The sequence below is a fragment of the Canis lupus genome, chromosome 20, assembly GCF_003254725.2.
Source record: "Canis lupus dingo isolate Sandy chromosome 20, ASM325472v2, whole genome shotgun sequence".
NCBI classification, from domain to species: domain Eukaryota; kingdom Metazoa; phylum Chordata; class Mammalia; order Carnivora; family Canidae; genus Canis; species Canis lupus.
The window spans coordinates 17,171,306-17,187,914 of record NC_064262.1 but is presented as its reverse complement, the minus strand read 5'-3'; the positions used below and the strand labels follow the sequence as shown (position 1 = coordinate 17,187,914).

Genomic DNA, 16,609 nt, shown 5'->3' with positions numbered 1-16,609 from the left:
ATGGGATACTCTCTTTCTAAGTTTTTTCTTGCCAAATGACATGACCTTGAATTGTTCCCAGCTCCAACCTTGTAAAGAAAAAGGGACTAACTGATACCAAATGAACTCTGCAGTGATAAACTATTAGATACCTTTTGAAAATTCAAAGGATGGTTCTTAACATTTTACCTGACACTGAAGGAGGCATGCCACAATCTGCAAGTAGACCTTTTGGTCTTTAAACAGTAGCTATGAAATAATATATACATATCATTCCTACCAACTTAGCAAAATGTATTTTTATTTTGATATATGATGGTACTTTCTGGGCTTGTATTTCACACTGGACTGCAGCAATATCACTGGGATTTTATTGTGTGTTCATTAATGTTATTTATAACTAATGTTGGGATTATATTTTGAATTTATGGTAGAATATGACTGTACATTTTCTGGAATTGGAATTACAAATTACAAATTGGAATTACAAATGACAAATTTACAAGGCAATATTAAAGAATTATTTAAATATGTAAGATATAAAGAATCCTGATAGTTCATGGTGTATTTTTTTTCTGAAGTAAATTAAGTAAATTCTATTGATGTCATATTTTATTCAGGAATTAAAGCCATCTGTGAGAGAGTATCATAGAGTCTGATGTCCTGGACTGAATCCAGGCTCAGTAATTTTATACTTATGTTACCTTACATGAGTTACATATTTTAACTCAGCTTCAGTTACTTTTTCTAGATAGTGTGCGAAATGTAAGTATCTGCCAGGTTGGTTAAATATGCTGCACATAATAGGTTCTCAATAAAATTGGCTACTATAATTGTTTTATTGTTATTGGTTTTTTTCTATTGCATGCAAACTCTCAACCTTGTTATTCTTCATTTGCACTTTGTTTCTACTCATTTGCTTATAATTCTGCATTTTTTACTTATTGGTTCCTAGTCTATTTGCTTATAACTCCTTAAATCTAGAGTAAAATTACATTCCTAAATTTTTATGCCTTTCTTGCAAGGTTTTACGTATAATACTCAATGATTTGTTGAATTCAAATTTAGCCATTGACATTTAGATGTGGATCATAACCTGATTCAATTGTCAACCTGTAAAGGACTGGTAGTTTTAGCACATTTTCCTCTTTCAAGAATATTACACATTTCCCTTGGTCATGAGGGTGAAATTTGAACTGGGCTGCCTTACATTTTTTTTTTTTTTTTTGGGCTGCCTTACATTTTGATTATGTTAGGAATTTAGGCAAATCAGGTCAATTAGAGATTTTCAAATTTTCTAATGGATTTTTCTAAGAAAATATTTTTCTTCCCTCATTTGTAAAATATGAAGAATAATACACCACTTCATAACATTCTTTTGATGAGGAATGAATATTAAAGAACTTAAAAATGTCTCAACATAAATTGTTTTCAGTAAATATAGCCGAATACCAGCTATTATTATTATTGTTATTACTATTGGTATCACCTTTTTCCAGGATTGCTAAGATGGTAGGTTATGCATCTGTAGCTTCAGAGACCATCTTGCTCATCACACAGGGAATGTCTAAACAAAAAAGCAAAAGCAAGCAAAGTAATTTCTTGGGGGTGAAGAAAGAGATAGTGGCCAAAGCTGACTACTTGAGTCCATTGATCCAACCATGCCAGAATGCCAAGATACTCTATTGGAATTCCAAAAAAATGAGCCAGTAAATTTCCTTTAAAAAAATTATGTGAGCTTTGTGTTTTCTCATTGTCATCAAAAGGATATTAAATGATATTTCCACTAAACCCTGTAGGCATCAAATGAGTAATTTTCTGGCAAATTTGATTAATTTGAAAGACAAACTTGATATGCAAGACTGGATCTTCTCTCTTTCACACAAACGCACACACACAAGCATATATGCAAGATTTCTTTTGCCTGCAATATCCAGATAATCTCTTCAGTTAAATACTTGACTCTATCTGGATAACCATAATGAAGTAAGAATGGAAATGAGGCTGAGATAGATGAAAATTTAGGATCATTACCATTGTTCCACCTAATTAGGAGACAGAATGACCAATGAAGACCTGCAGCTACTATCATCATGACTTGATATTCTGGATGTTCACATTCAGTGTAAACAAAGAAAACAGAAGCTTAAAAAACAAAACAAAACATACCAAACCAAAACCAAAACAAAAAGCATATGGGACTTAGATAAAGAATTACAGGCCTTGGGGTGCTTGGCTGTCTCAGTCCGTAAAACATGGGACTCTTGATCTTGGGGTTATGGGATTGTGAGTTCAAACTCACACTTAAAAAAAAAATAAAAAATAATTAAATCCTTAATATCCCTGGTCCTAGTCTAAGTATGAGGAAGTAACTGGTCTGAGGGCATAAAATGGTGATTTGTATCTTCTGCATATTGCATAACTTGGGTCATTAAACAATTGAAAAAAAAACAAAACCCTTCATTTTTACTTTAGTTACTTGGAAATTTCAAAATTAATTAAGCCAAGGTAAGCTATGTTCAGAAGTTTCCTAAGCCAACAATTTTCTTAATAACTTCTACATGAATGCTGCTATATTTTAATTTGCATTTATGTTGGATTTATGGCCACTCAAGGTGAAAACAGATGATTGACCATTAGGTAATTTTCACGTAAACAATACCCATATTTTTTATTAGCATTCATATACTTTACAGTTCTTTAGTTCAAAGCTAATTTTATGAGATAAAGGTCTTTAAACAGGAATATTTCTATTCTGCACCATTTCTCAATAATATTTTACTCATACATATTCATGTAATGCCAAAAATTTCTTTGCTAAACATTTCTCTATGTAATATTTGGATATAGTCTGTAATCTGCTCAATAATAATCTGCTACATTGTAATCTGTAATAGCTGATACTGTAGAAAAGCTAATACTTATCAATATACCAGCTGATTTTTCTCCAAAATTACAAAGAATTTAAGTCAGTATTACAAATTGACATATGAAGTAAATAAGGAGCTACTTTTTCCTAGTAAGTCTTATTGTGTGTGTGTGTGTGTGTATGCATGTGACTAGAATCATTTGGAAGGTGGTATGAAATATCACCTTGAATTAATTCTTTCACATATTCACAAATCAGCATGAAAAATGTTTCCAATTATTTGTGAAAAACCAGTCTGCATTTAGCTTGCGGATGCCAGGCTAGCATATTTCTGAAAACATGCAGGAGCTTTTGTTTTTCGTTGCTTTCTTCCACTGATTCCCCTCTGTCTCCTTTTTATGCTGTTGTTATTCATTTCTGCTTTTTTCCTCAGGTTGCTTCTCTCTCTTTTTCTCTCGCACTATATCATTTTCTCTTAAGACAGTTGGTGGCATTTGAAGACAGAATTTAACTATTAGCACAATCTTGCCTTTGCATGGCCACCTTTCCCCCAAGGAACTGGCTTTCCTTTGAAATTGGCTTTAGATCTGACAAGGCTTCGGCAGTTTCACATTACTGCTAGCCCAATAGAGAAAATGAAGCCAAGAAATTTGATCAGGTTATCCTAGGGCAAAAGAAAAGGTTGGTTTGGGGGAAATGCTTAATTTCCATGATCCAGCAGGGATTTATAAGCTGATTCTCCTGAGGAAATCAGAATCTGGTTTTCCATTTATCCAACCAGCTTTTCCGAATTACCAGCTCTAGGTGGTTTTAAAGATAAGGAATTGGAATGGATTCTGAATGTCGAATTCAATTCCTGATATGAGATTATCTTAAAACATGGGTCAGAGCAGCAAGCCCCCTCACCTCATTCTCCCCACCTCAACTACCACCACCAAACACTCTGTATCTTTCTGAGGTTTTTAGTAGATTTCCACTAGAAAAATCTTGGAAGTAACTTAAACACTTCAGAGTAAGAGACTATGTTAGCCAAAGTCAAGAAACAGACACTAGGTTAATTGAGAAAGGATTTTCAAAATGTTATTTTCTTTCTATCTTGTGTCTTTTATTTTTTCTTGTTTCATAAGGGGAATGGTGAACAACAGGCTGTTTCTTTAAGCAATAAGGAGAAAATAAATCTGCACCTTTCCTTACATCATTAAGCATAAGATGAACTATTATGCATAGACTCTTGGGGGTTGTTACTGTCTTTGAAAATGATCAACATTCACCACCATGATTTTTCTGTTCTGTGTTTTTTAATGTTATATATCTGATGAGTAATAGATTCAAGAGTAAATAATTTAATTTAGTAAAGGAATTAGATGTGTTACGCTGTGTCCATTGTCTTGCATTCTTATGACCTTTTAATACAAATTTGAGTTACATGTGGAAAATTGGAAGCAACATCTCTTTCTTCATTTGCACAGAACCAATTTAAATTTGTCATTCTCGTGTCCTCAATGCAGCAAAGGAGCTTGCCTTTTGCATTACTCAGGCTATAAAGGCAAATGTGGGGGTGTCGCATCAAATGCAGGTGAAGAGGAGGATGCTAATTAAGAACCATCATTCAATGTCATTTCTACATTAGATTAAGAAAAATCCATTAGAACACTCTATCTTATTTTTCTCGAGAGGTCATGATCCAAGCTACTAACCTCATCAAAACAAACAGCCATAATCACTCTTTATCCACTTCGCCACCATTCAAGCTAAATTTAGGTCTCATTTGCCTTTCACCAACATGTTTTCTAAATGCATTGCAAGCATTTCTTCATTCTGAAGAACTTACCACAACAGCCCCATACATCTTTGCCCAAATGCATTTTTGTCAAACTAAGACAGTTCATTGGAAATGTAAGGATTTTCTCTTTGGGCCCAGAGACTAATTTTCCTTCTATAGACTGCCTAGAATACACCTGAGGAAAAGAAGTTTTATGGATGGAGTCTTTAGCTCTTGTTAACTTGCTAAGAACACCATGGAAAAAGTGAGATTCAACTGTATTCATGCAGATATAATTTTGTTGTTTCAACTAAATCAATCTGGATAATCATTTCAATTTTTTTGTTGTTACTACATTGATCTTAAAATTAGTCTTTCATGAGAGGCATCCCCTTAAGCACAGGTCACCACCTCACTGTGTAATTTCCTACTGAACTCAGAAAATATATTACTAATTAATGATTCAGACTTAATAGTAATATTGATTTAGAAATGATGCTATTTCTAAGTAAAGTGAAGTTCAGAGTACAATTAACAGGATCATTTACAAAGGAAAACTGTTTGAATATTGTGTGCTAAAATTTGGTATGAATTATTTAGATGACTACCTCTGTTATTTACTTTACTTGGTGTAGATACAGTCTAAATCATGGCATTAAAATGAATGGCCAGTATTTTTTAAATGAATAAATAAGTGTATAATGCTTCAGATACTTAGTTTAGATGACTTCAAGTTCCTAATTTCATATATATATAGTTTTTAATTTTATATTTATGTAACTATATATATAGACATATATACATACATATCTATATGTATATATAGAGATATATATAGTCAAACATGAATGGGTAATTTATATAATTGGTGGCTATAGTACTTTATTTAATTTGTTCACAGCAGAACAAATTTTGATAGTCATATGTGTCCAACATATCCTATGCAAGGGGAGAGAAATGATTAAGAGTGAAATATATATATATATATATATATATATATCTCGAGTGGAACTTATACAGACTTCAATATTGGATAATTTTTCCTGTCTTTTTTTTCAGTAAATGGCTATTCATCATAATATGTGAGCATGATAGTCTTCTTGGATAAAGTCGTTAATAGTTACCATTTCTCCACTTGATTTGTGCATCATTTTGTGTAGTATATTATATACACATGCACCACACACTAGGTAGTCGACACGATGTGTGCTACAAAGGGGACTGAAACATGATTCTATCAATTGAAGATGAGCTGATGCTGACAACATGCAGAGACCAAGGTGAAACTGCATCATATACTGTCTGCTGGCGGCTGACAGAATTGATGTGCTTCTATTTTGTGAAATGTCTTTGACTACATCCATGAAGTCCATAAGTGAAATGTTCACAAAGAGACAAGTTTCTATGCAAATATGCAGAGGTTATATACTGAATATTTAAAATCCCTAGAATCAGCAGACAGGCTCTGATTCAAGTGTGTCCTTTCTACTTTTTAGGTGTTGACTTTTGAGGAAGATATTCAATTCTTTAAGATTTTTTTTTCATCTGTAAATGAGGTATTTGTAGATATTAAGGATGAATTTGAATATTAAATGAGGTAGTATGTGTCATACATTTAACATAGTACCTAACATAATAATCATTACAATAATGACAATACAAAATAGAATACAACTAGCATGAATGAAATCCAAGTTGCTGTGGAAGTTCAGGTGGGAATTTCCATGGAATACCTTGGGAGATCAGAAGCATTCTAGTGGAGAGCTAAAAGGTACCCTGACTGAAGATTGATCAATATGACAGCACAGGTGTTCCAGAAGCAGTGAGTGGAGAAATTAAATGCTGAGTGAGTGTTAGGAAAACCAGATGTGATTTGGGGGACTATGAGTGGAGAAATTAAATGCTGAGTGAGTGTTAGGAAAACCAGATGTGATTTGGGGGACTAAATGTGGTCAAATTTGAATGAAAGCAAGTATTAGGAAAGAAGACTACAAACATCAGTTTAAAACACAATCTTCTAGGCTCTTGAATGACAGGCCTAAAGCTATGATCTTTATTTTATAGATCAGTTGAAAGACTGTTGATTTTCAAAAAGTTGGTGGGATGGATTGGAGATGGAGAGAAGTACATACAGGAGGACAATTTAAAAGACAGTTACTAAAGCCGAGACTAAAAGCATGAGGTGACAGGCTAGGTGGTGATAGAAGTGGGGATGAAGAGACAGAAATGAAAGATAAGTCTGGAATAAACTTAATCAGACATGGCCAATAGGTGAGGCGATGCAAAGGAAAATATCAAGGGTGAAAGAAAGACTGGATGATTCTTGGTGCCAATTATGGGCTGAATTCATATTTTGAAACTTTAAACCCACTACCACAGAATGTGACTATATTTGGAGGTAGGACTTTTAAAGAGGTCATTAGGGGGATCCCTGGGTGGCTCAGCGGTTTAGGGCCTGCCTTCAGCCCAGGGCGTGATCCTGGAGTCTTGGGATTGAGTCCCGCGTCGGGCTCCTTGCATGGAGTCTGCTTCTCCCTCTGCCTGTGCCTTTGCCTCTCTCTCTCATGAATAAATAAATAAAATCTTAAAAAAAAAAAAAAAAAAAAGGAAAGAAACCAAACTCTCAACACATTAATTTGGGACTTCCAGCCTCCAGTATTGTGAGACAACAAATTTTTGTTGTTTAAGCCACCCAATCTGTTGTGTTTTGTTGTGGTAGCCTTAGCAAACTAATACAATGTCACTCACAGAAATAGAGAAAATAGAAGTAGAGCATATTTAGGTAAATGTAGATAATTACTATAAGCAGGGGCATCTCCATATGACTCATGCTTTACATATTAAAATATTTAATAACTATTTTCTTATGATATGAGTTATATTATAAAGGTTAAAACATAATGCTATCAATTTATTTTGGGAAGAAACTTATAGACTGAATTTGTTAGAGTAATTAATGCTGGCTAATACAACAAAACTTTCTTCTTCCAGTAGCTTCACAGAATAAAAATCTGTTCCTTGTTCACATAAAATCACTATAAATGTTCCAGGTTGTATTTCTCTTGTCTAAGAGTAAATCCAGAGAGTGTAGCCCCTTCCCTCTTATGGCACTATTTTCTCCTTTTCTTCCAGTCACATGGGTAGGAAGAGAGAAAACTTGAAAGATTGTGTTATGTCCATCCTTGGAAGCGGTATATATTTCTGACTCCAATATTCCATTGGCCAGAAGTCAGTTACAGGATTCCACCCAGATGCAAGGGGTCCTGGGAAATGTGGTCTAGCTGTGTGCCAAGAAACAAGAGGAGAATAGAATATTAACACTTGTAGTCTTTGTGGACGGCCTACCAAACTTTTAGTTTGCAAACTTATGTAGAATGGGGAAAGGGAAAGAATAGCTAATGTGATACACATTTCTATCAGGGTAATTCACAAGACCATCTGAATTTGGGAATTTACTCTTAACAATGTATATATTTGCTGGCAGCCTCAAAAACTCCAGGACCGGAGTTGAGGAACTTTTTCTGTATGAAGCCAGACAACAAATATTTCAGGCACTGAATACCATATAGTTTCTGTTGAAACTACACAAATCTGTCATTGTAGCTTTAAAGCAGGCACAGAAAACATGTAAATGAATATACATGATTATGTTCCAATAAAACTTTGTTTATAAAACAAGTAGCAGACCAGATTTGGCCTGCAGGCCATGGTTTGTGAACAATTCATACAGCAGATTAGGTAATCTGTCGTTTGCAAGAATTTCAGTCTTATGCTTAGCTAACTGTTATAGGAAGTGAGCCTAGCTGACTGCCCAGCAGTAACATAAAAATGGGCTTTTCTGTGCTCTAACTTGCCTATATTTTTAAAGACTTTATTTATTTATTGGAGAGTGAGAATGAGAAAGATCACAGAGGGAGAAGCAGACTCTCCACTGAGCAGAGAGCCGGATGCAGGGCTCCATCGCAGGACCTAAGACCGTGACCTGAGCTGAAGGCAGATGCTTAACCAACTGAGCCATCCAGGTGCCCTAAGGGCTATTTTTTCTTGATTTCAGTATTCCTTCAGTCCCAAAGAATCTTATGTTCACCCTTATTTTCAGCTATCATCTCCATTTTGTCCATTTCTATTGGCCTATCTCCTTCACATTGTAAATGCCATCTGGGGGTATGGCTGTTGCTTCCAGTAAGTACATTTTTCAGATCTTCCAAATCGTATACTGAAGCATGTGTGAATCAGATGCAAATTCCAGTCCCTTATCTTTCGCTGTCTCGCCATATGCCTCAGCATTTCACTTTGTCTCCTAGAGGCCCAGTTTCTTCATACTTAAAGTTGGAATAATCACAGTATCAAACTCAGGATTTTTTTTGTGTTGTTTTTTTCCCCCTGTATAGATTAAATGAGTTAATCTATATAGACTACTAAATTCACTGTTTGGTACCTGGTAAAAGCTTGAAAATAGTTGATTAACATCTTAATTTCCTTCAATAATCCCATTCATAATACAATATGATTTCTAAAACTTTAATTCTCCCAAAATTCCACCAAAATCTAAAATTACTTTTTATTGAGGGGGGTTTCCTAAAGCCCTTTTATTTACTTGATATTGTAAAACATCATTTTCCTCCCATACTTTTCTGCTAAATGTTCATGGAATTGTACATTTCTGTTTGTCTCTTATTTTTTGACACTTTACTCTTCATATAATTTGAGAGTTTTCTTCTTCTGACTTCTAAAATATGATGGTAGATGTGGCTAATTCCTATTCCTTGTCTACCCACATTGATACCCTTGAGGATCCTTTCATAGCAGCAACTCTCCACAACCTCCAGAAAAACATAAAACAAAACTCTTTATTTCAATGCCTTAAAATCCCACATTTGCCACTTTGTGAACCTGTGATATTTTCATGAGCATATCATAGCATGTCCAAACCTATGACATGGTCTGGAATTTGACTCATGTTTCTTACTTACCACCATTGCTTTAGCTTTCTAGGCTTCAATTGTTTAAAAATTATTTATTTATTCAGGAGACACAGAGAGAGAGAGAGAGAGAGAGAGAGAGAGGCAGAGACACAGGCAGAGGGAGAAGCAGGCTCCTTGCAGGGAGCCCAACATGGGACTCAATCCTGAGTCTCCAGGATCAGGCCCTGGGCTCAAGGCTGCGCTAAACCACTGAGCCACCTGGGCTGCCCTAGGCTTCAAATTTTAAGTCACATTCTACTCTCCTGCTTCTTTTTCTGTCACATTTACTCAGTTCTCAAATCCTGGCCTTCTCTCAAAGTACCCTTTTTTCCCCCAACTTCTTTAGAAAAATCTCAGATCTTATCTCTGAATTCATTTGTGCCCTCAGTGTCTCTCCATTGCTTCTTCTATGTGTCTATCCATGTATTTATATAACAATCATTAAGGCTCTACTATGGTGCCAAGTAGTTTTTAGTCTTTGTTCTGAGGCACACACAAAATACCAGTCCCTTCCTAGCTTTTTAGAATACATGCTCTCATGGGGGACACTAGGACAATAATCATGGGTATATACTATGGAATCAAACTTCTGTTAAAATCTTGAATTCATCACTTCCTATAACTTTAGACAATTTAACTTAATCTTTCTATGACTCATTTTCTCATCTGCCAAATGTGGATTATAATAGTACATACTTGATAGAATCTTTGGGAGTATAAATTAAGTGGTGGTACATGCAAGCCTTAACATTGTGCAAAACATGTATAATGTTAGCCTTTATTATTGTCACTATCATTATTAATAAAAACTGAAAGCAAAATTGCTGCAACAAGGCTTCACATGTTTAGAGCCAAGATGAATCATCTAGAGTTACAGCAATTCAGAGAAATTGGAGTGAGTCATCTGGAGTTACAGTGATTCAGGGAAACTGGGCTTTTCCAGAGCCAGTCTATTGAATACCCTGATGCAAACACAAGCCTGGTGTTTGTGAGTGTTGATGGTAAGACTGAAAATGGTAGGTAATGTCCTCTAATAATAAACTAAGACACATGGACTTTCTCCCGTTCACTATGTGGAGACATTTTAGCTTTTTGAATGAGGAAATATGCAATATGATGGAATCAGTGTTTTATTAAATTAAATTAATTTATTTGAATCAGTGTTTTAAAACAACTTGAAGTCTTATAATGATTCCCTTATTCCTGTATCCATGTCTAACCTGCCCTCTATTAAGGCCAGTTATATAATTTTTCCCATTTATATGTTGCATTGTCCCAAGTGGAATAAGGGTTCTTATTTTTAGTATATAATAAGTATTCAGCAAATACTTGATTGTTTATTGAAATATAACTTTTCTGATCAAAGCAAATGATTTAGGAATGTCTGGATCACTTCATTTTATGAGGATATATTCATGTTGTCACTTTATTCCATGGCAACATTCTGTACCATTAAATCAAGGCTAATTTAAAATGATGTGGTGCTTTGTCATAAGACAACAAGACTATAGATAATCAGCCAATTCATCTCCACTACTGTGAAACTAAAGTACAAAATCAATTGATTAAGATTCTGAGATACAGTCTTCATAATGATTAAGAACTTGATTATTCTACTGGATTCCGCTTATATCTAAACATCACTATTGTGTTTTCCATTGTGAGAATAAATCATTTAATTTAAGTGAAAACATCTTATTTGGCTCTAATTTGGCGATTTTGTTGTTTTGATGAAATACTATATTTATAAAGGCCAAGGAGATATTTAAAATCGTTTACCTCTCAGAATAAATATTTGTTTCATAACTTGGCTAGCTACTAAGCCAAGTCCACATTTATACTGGGCCTTAATGAAATGGTATTTGAAAGAATTGGACTGTAATTGTACCGATGCATGAGGAACAACAAATCAGCTTTAGGGGTTGTATTTTACTGGTATGAGTTGTATGTGCCAGTAATAGGAAAGATCACTTAATTTTTGAAAGTTTGGCATTGGCCTGGCAGATTGTTGAGGATCCCACCTGTGCTCTCCTCAGAGCAGGACGTTCTACTTCTATTCATTTTCTCAGTATCCTGCAAGCAGTACAGTTATCAGAGCTATGTTTGAGATGAAAGGGATCCCTATTATGGCTCATACTGAAAATCTCCACTGGATACCACTCTGGTAAGGATTAGGCTGTTATGAAGGCACTGAATCATTCCAACTTCAGATACAGAAAGGAAATATTGCTTCCTTATGGTATTCAGGAAGGTCTTTGCTATTTTCAACTTAACTGCTTTCATCATTGAGGACATTTAAAACATATTAAAGTTCCATTTATTCCAAATATTGGAAAATTAATTATACTGGTTCAGTGAGAGGTGTCATGTTTCATGTTTATCATATGCAGATTCTGTATGTATATACATATGTATATATATATGTATTGGATGATTCAGGTGACATCAAAGGCTATCCTCTTCTCTAAGAGAATTTAAGTGAACAATGGTATCATTAATACAATTTTGTCTGATTCTTCACTTGCAGCGCCCAAGAAATGCTTAAAGTCTGAGGTTCACAAAATTCATCTGGTTGTCAATTGCATGTGTGTGCATGTTATCCAATTCCCTTTTTAAACTCTTAATGATCTTTTTAAGTTTACCACTTTGACCCCAGAACACCACATATTTTTATTGGCAGGGCTATTTATTTCTCAGGGAATGTGAAATAAAGGTATAGAAATTTGTTTTCTGGATGAAGCATTCTTTAGTATGCATGATGCGATTTTTCCCCCTCTTCTCTCTCTCCAATACATCTGTTTATTTAGGGAGGCAATGCTTGCTCATGTTTTAGTCTTGTTATTTTTCTGACTTTATTATGCACCATAGTTGCCCCATTTAACAACACTTTCTATATATTTTACTGAAGTTCAATCTCTTGGGAATCAAGAGCAAAAATAAAGTCATCCATCTCCAACAAATATACAAGATTACACCTACTGACAGTAGTAAGTACAAAATTGGTGATGCTTTCCACGAGTGGAATTTCATTTAACTACCAATTCCCAAGCAGGCCAAGAGTATGAACAAAACCAGTCACTATTTCAGAGAATGTACTGCATTTTCCTTCTTTGAGATAATTCTAACAAAAGGCTATTTCACCTTACATCTTAGATCACATGATGGTGAGAAAACTCTATAACTTAAAGGATAGGAGTTTATTACAGTAAGTATAAAATAGAACAAAACATTGGGCTTCTACAGCATTTTACGGGAAAACCTATTCTGACCCTTCTATAAACAATCCCTTTGGTAAAGTCCCCATTTTATGTTGGTTTGCTCTGTCATCAGTGTAGAGTTATAGCTTGAATAAATTCTTCTTGAGGGTTTGAAGGTTGGCATGGGAATGCCTTTCTTTTCTCGATCTTATAATGAATGTGTGTAATTCGTCAAGTGTGGAACATATGCCTTGCTTTATTCACAGACTTTTGGAGAAGTTAATTGTTAGTTATCACCTTCAAAATCTGATGCCAGATTTTGATATTTCAATAAGTTGAGTAAGAATTAGTAAGTAAACCTTTGCATTTTATTCCTAGTAAATACATTAATTTATTATCAAAATGAAATTTATTTCAATAGCATTTTAAGTTTTTCAAAGCTTATTATTATGCTTCATTAAATATCTTGGTGAGCATTTTAGATTTTCATTATCTCTAAATTCGGGAGTGGATATGTAAATTAAAGACAAAATTAAGTTGCCAGATAATATCGATTTATAAGAAACTTTATTTGCATTTTATTTGAGTAACATTTAATGGAAAATTGTTTTCTCTTTGTACATTAGATTTTTGGTATTTTTGGTTATGTTAAAAATCATACTATCCTCCAAATTTTTACTTCATAAAGAAAAATGTTTAGGACTACAAAATAAACTCACTTTTATTTATTCTACCTTATTGTCTCTCTTTTTTTTTTTTTTTTTTCTTATTCTCTCTTTTAACTGCAGTGTTGACACTTGTCAATGCCTTGAAAACTCACTAAAATGCATTGTGGATTCTGCTTTTCCTATTTCTGGTCATTAAGTCATTATGAAAAATTTAAAATATCATCTTTTTTCTGTTTGTGATATTCAACTGTTGCATAATAGAACAGATATGATATTGGATGGAATACTATAAGATAAACCTTTTCTTGATTCATAGTAATTGTTTCTGGTACTCATATAATCATTAGTCTCATTTTGAGAATAAAAAACGAGCTACCCTCAAATGTATTTTCGTAGGATAAAGTGAAGAAAACATGTTTGATGTACAAGAGTTATTGTTAATTACCTTGTGTATAAGATATTTATCAGTTAATCAGTCCTAGCTGTTTTCACCAAAAACAGTTTTCCTCTGGGCACGCGTAATAGAAAAACTATATTATGCTGGGCAGAGAGTTGCTCTGTACTTCCTCTTAAGCAATTCATTCAAATTTAGATAAATTTCAAGTTCTTTTATTTTATTTTTAAGCGGACTAGCTATATTTATTCCACTTTGTTTTCAGATGCAAATGGTTAAGTATTCTGCATTCTAATCAGTAAAGAGCCTGGTGACTAAATCATAATTTAATGATCTCTTCCTAGAAAGATAGTGATGCAAAATTTAGATCTGAAAAGAGGATTCTCATTTTTATCTAATTGGGCTGATCCTTCTGCAAAATCTCTGCAGGCTTCTATAGTTGTACTAATAATGAAACACTAGATGAAACTGACATAATGAAATATGCTATATTTTACTCAGGAAATATAGATTATTAAAACATATCTTCATATGTGAAATGACATTTCTGTGCATGTCATAATGTTCACCTTTTCCACTGAATTAGAGGAATTGTCAGTTTTAATGGATGCAAGAGCTAGGCCTTTTTTGATTTAAACATTCTTAAATACTTTGAGTAAATTGAAAGAAAAATATTTTTTTATATTTACCCACCTACTTCTCATTTTCAGGGCTCTTTATTTCTTTCTAAAGATCTGAGTTTGAAAAAAAAAAAAAAAGAAAAAAGATTTGAGTTTGATCTGGTATCATTTCTCCTCAGTTTTAAGAACTACTTTTAGCATTTCTTATAGTGCAGCTCTGATGGCAATAACCCTATTTAGTTTCTTTTATCTGGACCGATGCCTATTTTGCCTTCATACTTAAAGGATATTTTCACTGGATCCAGATTTCTAGGTTGTTTTCTTTTTTTCTATCAGCATTTTAAAATTGCTATTCACCTGTATGTAATGTGCTGTTTTACTCTCCGTCATCTTTTTAGGTTTTCCTCTTATCTTTGTCTTTTTAACAACTTGATTATTGTGCACTGAGGTAGCTCACTTTGTATTTATCCTGCTGAAAATTTGCTGAATCTTTGAATCTCTAAGTGTCTGGCTTTCACCACATTTGGTAAATTTTTTGGCATTATTTCTTTGAATATATTTTTATGTCCCATCTCCCTCTTCTGTTGAGATGTCAATTACCCAGATATTAAATATTTTGAGGCTGTATTCATTTTTCTGCCTCTAATCTTCTCTCTTTCTCTCATGCTGGAAAATTTATATTGATTTAGCTTCAAAACTACTGACTCTTTTCTCTGTCATCTCTATAAACTGCTATGAAGCAAATTGAAATTTTAAAGATTATTTTTGATCTTGTATCTTTTTCAAATCTAGAATTTCCATTTTGTTCTTTTTTTAGAGATGCTGTCTCTCTGCTTTGGTTTCCTAATTTTATATTCGTTGTGGTAATATTTTAATTCCATGAGTATAATTACAATTGTGCTTTATATTCCTTATCCATTATGTCCAATGCGAGGATCATCTCAGGGTTGATCTCCTTGTCTCTTCTTTGAGTGAAGATCACATATATTTTATCATATGTTGAACCATCTTGGATTGTTTTCGGAGTACTATACAGATTCTGGATTCTGCTATGTTCTCCCACTAACATCAATTTTTATTTTTCTTACCAGGCAGTTAATGTAGCTAAGATCAAACTATAGTCTCCCTTGTAGAGGATGGTTTACATCTCAATTCAGTTCTTTTGGAACCTCAGCAGAGCTGTTTGGAGACTGTCCTATTAATGCATATTTCAAAGCTTAGCTGAAGATTGAGCATCATTAAAACAGAATCCGGGCCTCCCTCTCCCTGGCACGCTCTTCTATGGAATTCCTCCTCTTATTTTTCAGTTGGTCTGATTGTGCAAAATCTGTTATCTGTTTCTTTAAGACTGTAAGTCTGAAACTTTTCTTTCCCTCTTTTACCCACTAAGCATGGACAGACTGGGTCCTGCCCTTCAACTACAACTTGTAAACCAGTTAATTTATCCAGTGCTGTTTCCTTCTCCAAGTATCTACCCTCTCCAGTATCTGCCTGTTGGGGGTCACTACACAGTGCTTTCAGGTATTATATTTTGTCTATACTTTATAGTTTTTACCTGCAGGAGGATTAATTCTGAAAGAAACCATTACTAGAAGTCTACAACTTTACATTGGAAAGAATTACAAATCCTTATGCTCATTAACTACTTTATTCTTCTTCAGATAAATGTATCAGAATATTTTAGACCCTGGAATATTTCACATTTTCATCATTAAATTTTCTCTTTTACTCATCTTTGAGACGCCAAAATCTTAATTTTAGGAAACTTTTAAGATGGCTTCTATATGCATGATAAAAAATTTTGCAGAGTGTTTCATATTTATATTTGCATGGATATACTGAGCTATAGGAAATAGAATATGAGCTGATAAACACTATATATGGGCAATATAAGTGTTGTAAAACTCATGCCTGGTGATGTGTCCTTAAATGTTTTATTATGAGCTACCAAATAACTACCTGAGTGAGGTCTATGTTGAAAAAGGCAGTGGCAGCTGGGTCTCAGGTTCCTGGTCTACTAGGTCGGTCTTGGGCACAGCTGGGGTGGTCCATGACAAGTGGCCTCCATGCAAGGAGGGCTCTGCTGGCATGTGGAAGGCCTTCACCCACTTCATAATGCTCCCTGGTGTGGGAGTGTGCATGCTGAAGTTTTTCCT

The 16,609-nt window shown here is 34.2% G+C and overlaps 1 long non-coding RNA gene across 4 annotated transcripts in view; it reads right to left on the bottom strand.

The window, feature by feature from the left end:
- Positions 1-16,609, bottom strand: part of LOC112662941 (uncharacterized) — a 34,612-nt gene that overhangs the window by 8,726 nt on the left and 9,277 nt on the right. For 2 of the 4 annotated variants that reach the window (XR_007404029.1, XR_007404028.1), the window contains exon 2: positions 1,469-1,546. The exons of the other annotated variants lie outside the window; for them this stretch is intronic. This is a non-coding gene — a long non-coding RNA (uncharacterized LOC112662941). The remainder of the gene's footprint in view (positions 1-1,468; positions 1,547-16,609) is intronic. 4 annotated transcript variants of the gene reach the window in all.